Source organism: Vanellus vanellus (genome assembly GCF_965231255.1).
Source record: "Vanellus vanellus genome assembly, chromosome: 9".
In the NCBI taxonomy this organism is placed as follows: domain Eukaryota; kingdom Metazoa; phylum Chordata; class Aves; order Charadriiformes; family Charadriidae; genus Vanellus; species Vanellus vanellus.
This window is the reverse complement of record NC_138914.1, coordinates 12585036-12597883: the sequence shown is the minus strand read 5'-3', so window position 1 is coordinate 12597883 and position 12848 is coordinate 12585036. Positions and strand designations below refer to the sequence as shown.

General features: G+C 42.5%; 1 long non-coding RNA gene across 1 annotated transcript; it reads right to left on the bottom strand.

Moving 5' to 3' along the window:
• Positions 1 to 772: 772 nt before the first annotated feature.
• Positions 773 to 12585, bottom strand: LOC309675490. The gene is made up of 2 exons (XR_014269502.1): positions 12439 to 12585; positions 773 to 1835 (listed from the first exon to the last, which is right to left on the bottom strand). It is a non-coding gene; the product is annotated as an uncharacterized lncRNA (long non-coding RNA).
• Between the last annotated feature and the right edge of the window lie 263 nt (positions 12586 to 12848).

The window sequence follows — 12848 nt, the reverse complement described above, 5'->3', positions numbered from 1 at the left end:
GAATTTATTTGCACTGTGACAGATGTTTCTGATATGATAAGAAACGTGGCCCAGGGGCCAGTGGCGCTGTAGAGCCGCTCATGTGCCTCACCTGAATCGCAAATGAAATATTGCTTTCTTATCTGTTAAAAAACATGAGCAACTGCACATATAAATAATATGCCACCAACTGCCAGCTGTTTGTGCCAATGACATTCATCTTAAAAGAATAGTTCCCCCATCATCTGTTCTTTTCTCTCTTGCAGAAAATCTGGAGCTCTTTTGCAAGTGCAGCAGAAGAGATTTTTTTTTTCCCTTTTTAAGCAGCAGATCGAGCAGTTACTTTAAAATAATTATGCATGAGCAAAACCAGTGTCCCTGTTTATGATACAGGTAGCACCTGATTGTGTTGTGTTTTGGTTTGGTTTTTTTTTTTTTTTACTTCCTTGTCCTTTTTCTGCATATCTGTCTGTGTGGACATGAAAGAAAGTGTCAGCACTGCTTTCTGTTTCTTGGTGAATCCTTTTTATAGACCTCTTTAAGCGGTTTCAGGGTTTCAGTTCTGAATGGTATGGAAGAAGGTTACTCAGTGCTTAAAAATAACTTTTTCTTGTTTTTGAAAATGTGAAAGAGAACAGTAAATCACTTTTCTCTTAAGGTTTGTAAAAGCTTGGGTTTTAGGGTGAAGGTAAAACCGCTTCTAGAATCCCAGACAGAGAAGCAAGCAGGCCTGCTCGCTCGGTAACATTTACTATAAGTCTTGCAATCAACAGAACTTAAAAATACAACCAGGTGAAGTTGTTCTGGTAATTGAACTGCTCGATATTTTATTAGGGTAAAACTGAGAAACACTTTTCAGCATTTTGCCAGCTCCAGGCAGAGATGTATTTCTGTTACAAATGACCTTCTGGGAGGACTTGACTGCGGGGACGTGATTCATTGGCAGCCTGCTGGTGACAGCCTTGTTTCTATTGTTCTAAAACTCTGGTTTCACATTTCTCCTGTTGCAGATAAGCTGCAACCATTAACTACACAGTGAGCTACAAATAAAGTGTGATGTAATAATTAAGCTTATTATCTGATTGGCAGCAAGGGGCGATTCTTCCAGGTTAAGGGTTTGAGCAGATTTTATTTTTTTTTTTTAACAAAACTTTGCCTTTTATTACATTTCTGAAAGCATTGTCCTCCCGAAAGATAAAATATGCTTTTGGAAGCTGCAGTGTGTATATATAGTGTGAGCTATAAATAGTCTGGAGCTAGTTCTGCACAGTACCAGCGTGCAGGTTTATTAAGGCCAGATTCTGGTCTTTATGGCTACACTGGGGCTACTGAGAAGCACCAGTTTAAAGTGGTGGCTTTTAAATTTAATATGCTATGTTCAGATTCACAACAAGATCAGAATCTGGCTGGGGACTTTAAATGTGTTTTGAGGAATAAAGGAGCTTGGCCGCCTCAGCTTAATCTTAGTTTTAGTTGGAGATTACATATCAATTTCTGGAACTGTTATTTGGGACTAATACCAAGGCAAATGAATTCGCTCTTAAATGAGGAATGGCTTGATTACCATGCTAGCTGAAAAATAGGTCTATATACTCCCACAGCTCAGCTGCTGTAAATGGATGTACATGAGGATTCAGAAGCAGTTGCTATTCAGCTCCTTCTGAGGGTAAGATGACTTTCAGCAATTGAGTGATTTATGATAATGTTGATATTCACGCAGGCTATTCAACTGCCAGGATAAAGACCACAATGGCTGATCAGTCTCTTTTTCTTCAGGCGTAAGCTGGTTACAGGCTGACATTGGAAACAAGTTCTCTGGCTGGAGCGTTATCGTCCCCGCTGCAACGAGGTGGGGGCTGTGGGGAGGGGGAGAAGAAGAAAAGTACCTGTTTATAATGGGTTATCGACCGCGTGTTATCTCGTCTGCTGTAAAATCTCAACAGGACAAAGCATGGTAGTATTACTAAGGGCATACAAGGCAGGGTCAATGCCAGGGTATTAACCTTACTTAGCAAATTTGTGATAAATAAAATAGATCTCTTGTTTCTGCAAGGAATTTTACAGCAGCTTCTGATTATACATTAGAATTTGCTGTCCTCCGTTGCATCTTCTCTCTCGTTTGGACAGCGAGGAGAAGGGCTGTTTGCACCATTTCCCTGTGCCCTATAACTTCAGTGCAGTTTTGAGGCCTAATTTTGGGTGCTTAAATCCTCTTTTAAGCCTGTCAGGTCCACCTAAGGGAATGAGTCAGGCCACCTGTGCAGTGATGCCTGAGGTGGAGGAGATGAAGGCTGCTGGGCCTTGATGGTATGTGGCAGATGGCGGCACAGTCAGCCCTGCCAAAGCATTTTGGTGTTTAGTTCTGTGGCAAATAGCTGTGCAGGATTGCAGGATTCAGTGGAACAGCTTTCGTTCATGTTTGTGAATGCCTGGTGCTTTTTGGAGTGTTTCCTTGAGGCCTGTGGTGGTGTCAGACAAAACTGAAGGCATGTAGCTTCCCTCCAGGGATGATTTCTCCCTCAAGATTTGCACTTTTACACATCAGGCTTTCCAGTCACCTTTACCAGCCAGTTTATTTCAGTAACTTCTCGGCCACTCTTGGGGCAGGGCCTGACTCCTGCTTGAGCTTAGTCTCTTATATGCTGCCCCTACGCTGTAGAAAGGGGGCAGGAGAGGCAAGAACAACCCGCTTTGTGTACTCCTTCCAGCTCATGAAACGCTGCACGGAGGCACTGCCAATGGGCTACACTGAGATGCACCGCAGTGGGGCCCATCGTGGGCACTGGGAAAGAGAGCACAGCTCAGAGCTTTCTTCAAGGTGCTCTAGTTCATGCCGGAGAAAAGGAAGGGACCTGCAAGGATCCAAAAATCACCTTGTCCTTCTAAAACTGCTGTGCCGCCTTTTCTGTCCTTGCTATGCACATGCAACTAGGATAGCTGGGAACAGGGAACTGCCTTTCCCCAGGAACACAGGTGCTCCCAAACCAGTGATGCATAAATCTGGAAATTAATAAAGCACGAGATCTAAAAGGACACCAGTGCAGCTCACTCAGGTCCCATTGCTGGGAGCTCCTTTCACACCCACCGGGCACAGCCAGGCATTAGCCAGGGGCAAGGGGAGTCCCCCCTGCTCTCCCAAACGGTGACCGAGCCCACCCAGCAGTCTCTGCCACCCTCTTGGGTATAGCTCTGGCTGTGTCTGTCCCTGTCTGCCCAGTCAGTCTGCATCCCCTGACCCGTCTCTGTTGCCTCTTCTGCAGGGATGCATTTCTTGAAACACCAGGAGCTGGCCAGATATGATCCCTACCAATTCTGCACCCTCATCTTGTGAATATCTGGCAGTCCACCGACCGTTTATTCTGACTGTTCTGCTTGTTAGCAACAGCCCTGGAGTTCAAAATTACAGGTGAGCACCTTTTACTCCTTAGTCTTAGCTCTGCTGCTGGCTGTGGAAACATCTCCCCCTGTCTTCAGTTTGTTCCAGGCAGAGAAGGGAGTTCCTGTGACAGGCATAGCTCTGTTATTTATCTAGGCAGATCTGAGTATTTTCCCCAAAGAATTTGTGAAATACTCTCTGAATGATCAGTGGCACAAGCATGTGACTCCAAGTCACTGGACAACCAGCTATTTAAAAAAACATCCACTAGAAAAGCAAGTCTGAAAGACTACCCGGCGTTGGAAAGCACTTAATTTAGAGAAGCGCCTGTCTCGTGAGTAAGTATCATGTCATAAGGCAATATTGCAGTGTTCCTCAAGGGTGGCACACAGAAATAGGTTCTGCTTTTGTCTGTGACACATGGATAACGCTACTCTGAATGTAAATGCGTTCAGATACCCATGGCCTGTGGTCTCCTTTTTTTTTTTCTTTTTTTTTTTTTTTTCCCCTGGCTGCTTCATGCCAGTATTGCTAGGCTGTTCTGTTAATTCATATAGTCTTGTGCACTTCTAGTTTCAGGTTCCCTGCTCTTGTTTTGGCATTCGTGCCTTTCAGCACCTTCAAAGAAATTTGTCTTAATTTCATCAGCCTCCAGGTTCGTAGGATCCTAGCCATTTCACAGATGTGGATAAAATGTTTCTGTCTTTGGAATTGAAGATTTAATGTCTCCAATGTGATCTGTTATCATTATTTAATACAGTTAAGGTTCTTAATTTGAGAACTGGTGGAGTAAGGCTTGCTGCTTTCATGCTGATGCCTAGTTGCATTCATTTTCAGTGTCTTTCTGTTTTCTGCTGGGCTGGTTTAGGGAATAATATGCCAATGAAGGGCAAGAAGTAACAAACTGTGGTAAATGATTCCTTTTGCATCCTCATTACTTCAAAGAGTTCATCCCCTTCTTTCAAGGACTACATGGATTTTTCAGTTTCACAAATAAGATCTTATTTTGTCTAAATCCTTTCCCTTTGCCAAGTGCAGGATCACACGGGAGGGCCCATGAACTTTCTGATAGTCATTCTTACTCAGAATTACAGGTTTTTAGTGAATTCCCTTGCTACTTTGCAAGATTCTTTCACCAGCTGTTTTTCCCCTCTATATAGTTTATATGGTTAATGGACACAAGTTCAGAACTGATATATGAGTAAAATGAGGAAACATGTTTATCTTTCCTGTAATAAATTGAGCAGAATGGGTCTCTTAGCATCATTTTGTGCACAGTCCTTGGTGGTGGGAGCCTTAACAAGACATGCCAGCTCAACTCTCATTCCTCTGGGAGGGCTGCCGGAGCGGCCAGCAGAGTTCACTTTAGACTTTTTCTTCATCCCTTGCTTTGCGGCTGCTACATGATTGCATGCAGGGTTTCTTTTTTTTTTAAAAAAGCACTTTCACCTTTTACATACCTTCCCAACTTCCCCTCCACCTTCCCCAAATTATTCTTTCATAGGCCTTATGGTACCCTGAAGTCTGAAACACATACATAGAAGATATCTCCTAGAGTCTTGTCTGTGCTGGCAGTGGCAGGAGAGACCTGTCAACATTAAATTACATGAACCACTCTGTCTTTGAAAGCTGTGATGGAGATCTAGCTGAACTCCGCTCCCTTATCCTTTGACATCCGCATTTTCTAAAAAATATTTGCCAGTGTCATATTCTAGTGGATCGATAAAGCATGTGACTTTGCTACTAGAAAAAAAATCCTAAATGTATCTTTGATGAGATTGAATCTACCACCTTCCAACACTTCCACATGCTGTTTGATTTCTTTGGATCAGCAGGAAGAGCCCAAATGTTAGCTGAATTGTCTTGTAATCTTCAAGAGAAGAACCTCTGTTCCAAGCTGGGGGAGTCTCTTTCTTAAAAGGCCCCTTTGTATTTTACTGGATGTTTTACAAATGTTGCACCCGTACATGAGAACTTCATCCAGATATGAAATATACACTTCAAAGTGTGCTTCCATACACCACTGAAACAAGAGCCTGTGGATTTGATAAATCAAATGGGAGTCTAACCTGATTATACAGATGCTACATTGCTACAACGGCTGTGGTGAAATTAGCTTTTCTTCAAAAATAGGGTTTATCTCCTATACTGATCAAAATCTTCTCAGTTGTCCACCTGCTTTTTTTAAATAAATTCCATCTATGTATGCAGAGTTGGGGACTAACAATCCTTCTTCAGTGTGCATTACCAGGATGAATACAATTATTTTGATTTTGGTATCTCTTTTCCATTTAACAGTACAGTTTTTCCTTTTTGTAGAACATTATTCAGGAAGAGATACATTTTCTAACCATGAGGTTGGATTAGTGTCTGCAAATTTGGGATCTGTCCAATGCTTCATCCTCTGGCAAAATTTTTAATTCCATCCTAGTTGAAGCAAATCCAATTTTTTTTTTTTTAAAGGCAAAATCCAACCACAACCAGACAATTCCCCACAAACCTGACATCTCCTGTCCATCTGAACCCCCTCCAGCTGAAATTGGAGAAGTCTTGGGCAGATTTTTCAGAGTATGCTCAACTCTGTAGCAATAGCCGCACCGGTTTCTTGAGCCTGATCCCTTTGACATCTCCACCAGTTTCCCATTTCATAATGGCACAAGAGAAGGCAGAAAGCAAACCTGACCTTGGTGCACTCTTATAAGCACAGCATGTCAACAAAAGACAAGAAGAAAGAGAAAACCATTTGCAATTCAGTAGGGATCAGCAACCCTTCTGAAAGTGCTGTAAAGTAGCAAACAAGTGGTGGTCTCATGCAAATCTTTACAGGCTCAAACAGGAACTTCTCCTTGCTGCTGATGTGCTCTGGCACTCAGCGAGTTTCATTCTAACGAAGCATGACTTCATTTTCCTCATTTGCTGGCCTGCCCTGCCAGGCCATAGGGCTTTGCCCTCATATTTGAGGGAAACAGAAGCTCTGATGTTGGCTTCAGCGGTTGCCGTTTGTGCTGAAACCTTTTCAGCCTAATCTCTTTTATTGGCAGCAATCAAAGTCAGATGCTTAAATCACATATGGGGACTGCATTATTGCCAAAAGGGGTTGTACCTGACGGTCTCGTGTACTCACACGGGCCCGAGTGGTGCAAAGCCACAGATCCCAATGTCTTTTTCCTCTCTGTCTCTGCTACTGTTCTTCATAACTCGATCCCCTCAACTGCACGGATGGTGGTGGGTCCTTTCAGAGACTCATATGAACTGGTTCCCCTTGGACTCGAGATTTATATTCTGTGTTTTCCAAAGGCAGGTATGAAGGTTGGCTGCTCTCAGGTACTGCCACTGCTGCTAAGCTTCCACTTTACATTCCCCAAATTCCAGCCTGGTGTGTCTAGGCAGATATCTCTTGGCTGTTTAAATTGAAAAACAGTAACGCTGAAATACACTGAGGTCAAATAGAAAGTTGAACACCTGCTTTAGGCTGAGAGTAAGAGAGTACCAGGTAAGAGAGATTCTGTGGGTGGCAAAGCTAAAGGAACTGGCCTTTAATACAGGAGCAGAACCACTTCTACAGAGACGTGTAAGAGGCCGAGTAAGGATACGATGTGAAAATAAGAGAAACGGGTAGCCAAAAACTTCCCAGTTATTTTCATTCCAGGGAAATTCCAAAGCAGGACTAGCTGTAGCACAGGCAAACTGCAAATGTTCTGAAAGTTTAGCATTTTTAGTAGTGTTTTCAAGATCTGTTCAAACCACTTTGCCATTGGCTTTATTTTCCCCACCCTTTTACCGGTGAGCAAAGATGACAAAGCAGAGTTAGAAATCTGAATATTAAAATTTTCACTAACCACACATTCTCAATGACTGTAAAGAGAAAGGCAAACTGATGTGCAGCAAAGCGGCTATGAGAGCCCATCCAATTGCATGCGTGTGTGAGGCAGCGAGGATGCACGGTGTGGTAGATGAAACCGTGTAACTGTATAAGGAGTGATTTGGGTATAGTAACTGTTCTCTCTGAATGATCATGACATGCAAGTAGAAAAAACAATGCTGTTTCCAGACTGCAGAGAAGCAAAATCCCTGCTTCATCCAGGCACAGCTGAACTTTGCAGCCAAGTGCTTAATGCCATACCAGGTCAGTTGGGATATAATTGTCTCTAACCAGAACAGTCAAAAGTTACAGAGTTCACTATCTGCTGGCTGAGTGACACCCAGAAATTCTTTCCAGACTTACAAACAAGCAGAGAGACAAGTTTGAACCTGAACTTCAGGGTAATCATGCCACTCAGGAGCATAAACAAACATGGCACCGACTGGAAAATTATTCTTGAGGCGTCACTTTTGACTGATCCAGACGAGAAGTTTCCAAAGTTAGGGTTGCGACCCTGAGGAGCGCTGATGGAAGAGAGGTCACAAGCCCGGAAATGAGGTTGCGAGCCGACAAGCTTGGGAACTGCTGATGTAGGCAGATGAATGGTCACGTCAAGGGGGTCCCCTTGGAATACCCTTTTTCCCCTCTCCTGCCTCGGAAACAGTAACTCGAGTGAGTTTTAAAGCTGACAGGCCTAGCCTGTTTATAGCAGGCTGCTGTATTTTTAAAAGTAGATCTCTGGAAACAAGCCCAAGATGATTAGGGAGATGGGAGCAAGGAAAGCTCTGGAGGGAAGGATGTGGGACAAAGAGAAGGGGAGGAGAGGCAGGTCTGTGGGAAACAGGATCCACTAACCAAAAATAAGATTCGACAGTGTCGGTGGGAAGAGATGGAGGCTTTTAAAGGTTGTAGTGAAGTTTTAGAGTCTAACTTGGAACATCAGATTCCTCTCCCAAGAGGTTTGTGAGAGATGCTTGCGCTCCTCCTGTGTGAGAAGCTGCTGGTGCTGAGCTGGGTACATTGGCGTGGCAGTTAACTTAGGTTTTGGTGGAATTAATGTATGGCCAGAGTAGGGTCTGTACAGCTCTTTCTGTATACACAGAAATAAGGTAGTTGTCTTTGAGTGAGTCTCCAAATGGCCTCCTTTACTGTCCTTATGTTTCAAAAGCTACTAAAGCTAGGCCCTGAATTTACGTCTGTTAAGAGTAAACCACTGTTATTTGGCACTTCGGTGGCTTACTTTATAATACTCGTACTGTGAAAAAAAAGTGGAAAATATAAGCAGATCAGAAAATTAGTGTAGCTTATGCTACTAATTTTGTATCTTGACATTATTAAAAAAACATTTTAAGTTTTAGGAATGTTTGGTAAAAGTCTCTAAATGTTGAATATTGGAGATTTTTCATGTCAGCAGTAATAAGCAGTTGTTAGTGGTGTAAATGTTCAGCCCAGACCAGGGACTCACAGTGCCTCAGTTGCTGATGGGAACCCTATTTCTTGGAAAGCCCCCCAGAACCACCTTGTGAGCATCGGATTGCTGTCACACTTGCCGTGTCTGGGACTCTGCAGTACAAGTGTCCTTGTAGCCAAGTCTCTGAGGTTTGTGGAAACCTGCTGAGCTCTCCTCTGGAAACCACAGAAAATAAACAGAGTGCTGGTAAGTCAGGTGGGCTTTTATAATACCAAACTAGCATCAGTACAAGAGGAGCATCGGCACCGTGAAATGGATATCTTGAACAATCCCAGGGCATGGAGGAGACAAGCAGTAGATTTTGGGCAATTAGGAGGGAGTATAGCAACAGTACAGGTTCAAGTCAGGGGTGGGAAATGGGCCTGGAGGTTGATAAACCAACACAGACTATCGTTGAAAAGCAAACATTAGGTCCGTGTAGCGCAATGCCTAACAGTGGCTACGTGCTAGGTGCAATGCAGAAGTAAAGTCAACACCATTGTATGGTATTTATTTAGTAGCGTTATCTTGAGAGGTACTCACAGACAGGGAGGCTTTTGCAGCCAGCTGCAGCCAGCGGCTTTCCTAGGTGTTGTCTTTCAGGCTCAGAGATGGAGGGACTGCTCCTGCTCCAGTGCTGAGCAAGGTGCCACGAGCCAGCACTGGCCACAGAGCAAGGCAGAACCAAGTTGCCTGTTTGACCCAATTGCTATTACAGGAACTAAAATACTGACTCAGAGCTGTAGATGCTGGAGAGAGAGTGATGCCAGGAGACAGTGTTGTGAGCGAGACCCTGAAAGCAAGGAGAGATGTAGGGTTTCTTGAGCCTTAAACCCGCTGGTGGGGCAGACTTCTGAGCAAGGAAACTCTCTGCTGCTGCTTGTTTCTAGCCAGATAAAGACTTTGTGAACCTCTTTGTGACTAAATTAATTTATGCCAAGCCTGTACAGCTTCAAATAGCAGCTAATTGGTCAAGCAAGTGATGCCTAATCTTCAGGCCTCTGTGTTAAGGGCCATGGGAGCTTTGCTCTTGAAGGCGCCTAATTTTGCAGGATGGTCCAGACTGAATTTGTAGGTAAGACTCAGTTAAGGCTTTTACGTGTATATTTCTTAAGTGCAAGCCATAGAGATTGTTCCCAGACGTGCTTCAGACATGACCAGATTGGAACAGAACCAGCGCATATCTCCAGGTCTGGTGATCCAGCATGGACCAGTCTCCACAAGTTTCTCTTCAGGGTTAAACCAAGCCTTTGGTTCATTTGAGAAATTTGAGATTTTATTTTCATAATTACCTTTAGTTTTGGAGCTGCCCTTAAGGCTATTTGGAATCTATTGAAACATGCTGAACTCTAAATCAGAGGTTTCCGTATTTCATGTCAAATGCACAGAAATCAGGTATGAGGTTTCTGCTCCAATCATGTGGAAGTTTGTTTTAACTTCCAAAGCATACTGTGTTTTCTTTTAAAAAACTGATAACTTCTGTTTAATGCTGAGCTCAGAATATATAGATTCAGACAGGTGAGTTTTTCACATCAAAACACGTGACTTTGGTTTCCCAAACACTTCCCCAAATACCTTTTCCCAGTCTGCAAAATAAGCCATGGGGAAGAAAAGTACAGATCTCATCATGATGCTTGAAATTGTCATAGTTTTCACATGCGACTAGTGACCATGCAAGGTAAAGAAAGGTGCTAGCAGCATGTTACAGGATATTCATGGTCAGCTTGTGGCATGACTCAAGTGATGGGTGGCTTTAGTACAGCAATAATCCAGCCCTATAGCTGACCATCTCTTTAGGTACACTTATCTCCAATGTACCTCTGTTAGTGGATTTGTTTGGTTTTTACCTTGATGCTGTCTTTAAACATCTCAAGGTATATGGCATCCTTGTTGCGTGGAAATTTTTCTAGAGGACTGGCAGGAATTTTTGATTCTCACGTGCAGTCTAACTACTCCTATTCTTAATTCTTCCTGTTACTGCTGATTATACAGCTCATCTCTGTGAAGGCGCCCTTAAATAAACTGTTATCAGGTTCACATGTCCTTTGTCAATACATCCTGTAAGGGCTCGTTCCTGTCCTCCTCATAGAGCTCCTAGATACAAAAGGGAACTTTTCCTGGACAAAAACAAAAAAAAACAAAAAAAAAAAAACAAAAAAACAAACAAACAAAAAAAAAAAAAGTGTTTTCAGCCTATCCAAAATTTGTAAGTCTTCAGAATAAGTCCTTGACCCAGAATGTAATGCTCCAAGTTGAAAGCCAGGCATGATAAAAATGCCAGATAAAAAGCAGGAAAAAAAAAATAAGGGGCTCTTTTTGCTGCAGGCTATTATGGAGCATAGCTGTAGAAACAGATCAATGCACTTAATGAAGTGCCTTTGCATTATAAGTTTTCTGTTTGTAGACAGCAGACATTTTTTTTGTATTTCAGTATTAACAGGGCTTCTCCTAAGGAACTGTGACCTTTAATCTCATTATGTATGGATTTGTGTATGTGAATGTGACATACAAATTTGTTACCAAGATACTATTTGAAGCAAACATCCTAGGGCCGTCCAAGTTGGCAAGTTGATGCTGATTTCTGAGTCATCTCAGCCCAAAATATTATTTTGTATTTTTACAACGTTTTGGGCTGTAGAGGGAACATCAGCCATCTTATCTGACTGATGCTATCAGGTGCTTTCCATTAGTTTCCTAATGTATATCCTAGAGACAGCCAGGCACGCATGTAAGTCTGGATACGAATGATACTGAAATTAAGCGGGATTCATTTTAGTTTATCGGAAAGGTGGAGCAGCTCAGCTAACTACAGCAACTGATCTCTAGCAGGATAAGGCCTTGACAAGTTCTTTCAAGCTTGATGTAATACGCGTCATCTCACTTGGTGATTTCCTCATCTCCCTTCTCCTTTCCTCTTCCCTGTATATTGCCGTCTTTGTTTATACAAACGCATACTGATACACATAGATTTTTCTGCTGCGGCTGGTCCAGTGGTGGACCTGGGCAAGACTCATGGCAGATCCAGGCACGGGCAGTATTCTCAACTTGGAGACCATCTGTGAAATGGTCTGGGTGGGGTCTAACGGGTGTCATGGTTTCTGTTGTGTTGTTATTCCCTTGTTTCTAATTTTATATGATAGTGACTACTAATTAACAACCCGTTAACTAGTTCTGAGAGTTATCCTGGAATATGGACCTTAATAATAGGAGATTGATAAATGGCAGGGAAGTCACTTCCAGTCCTGTACTCCTTCAAAGAATCATTTAACAACGCACAGTATTTCTTGGTGCTGCGTAATATCTATTTCTGAATTCCAGCTGCAGCTGAGGCTTTCCTTTTTGTCCCGCTGGAGTTGCTGAGATGGTTTCATTTGGCAGGGGAGTATGTTCAAAGAAGAAATACTAAAATATGTTGAACAAAAATATATTTAAAGTATTTTCACCCAATCTGAAACATGATTTCTCAAGATCTTGGAGAGTGCTTGTAGCATGGTCAGCTGTAATATTAATGGCACTTTACTGAAAAAGTACCAGAGCCCTGTAGCTCATATAAGAAATGAATTGTAGATACCACTCTCAGCACAAATAATTAGCAGGATCTATACTGCGCTCTCCTCATGAAGAATGAGTCAGTTCTCCCACGCTCTGAGAGTGCAGAAATTCTCAGAGAAAATGCAGCTGAGTGCAGCTAATTATTATCATTTCATTTAGGTGTTTTTTGTTGTTGATGACAATGTTGTCATAAATAATGAAATTAATGAAATTTCATACCTTTGTGCCAGTGCATCCAAGCTGCGTGAAGGAAGGGCATGGCTGAATATTGCAGTTTTAGAAGATTAGCATAAGTTAAGAAAACTATTTTCATGAACATAAATTTTCTGTAGAGCAAAAGTTTACTTAGAAGTACCTCACTTTTAGTTTCCAGCAATCAGAAAGTGAAATTCTTACATGTGTTTACAAGCAGGGGAAGCTAAACTTCAGGAAGTCACATGATTTCCAGTAACACCCCATATATAGACATACAGATGATGAAAGCAATGAGAAAAACTTGCCGTTACAAGTCTCTTGAAGCTGACATTTATTATCTCTGTGTGGCCATGCTCCCATATGTATGGCACAAGGTTCCTTCCCACTTTGTTCCAAGAATTTATATCACTAGATATTTCGGAGAAGTCGCAGTC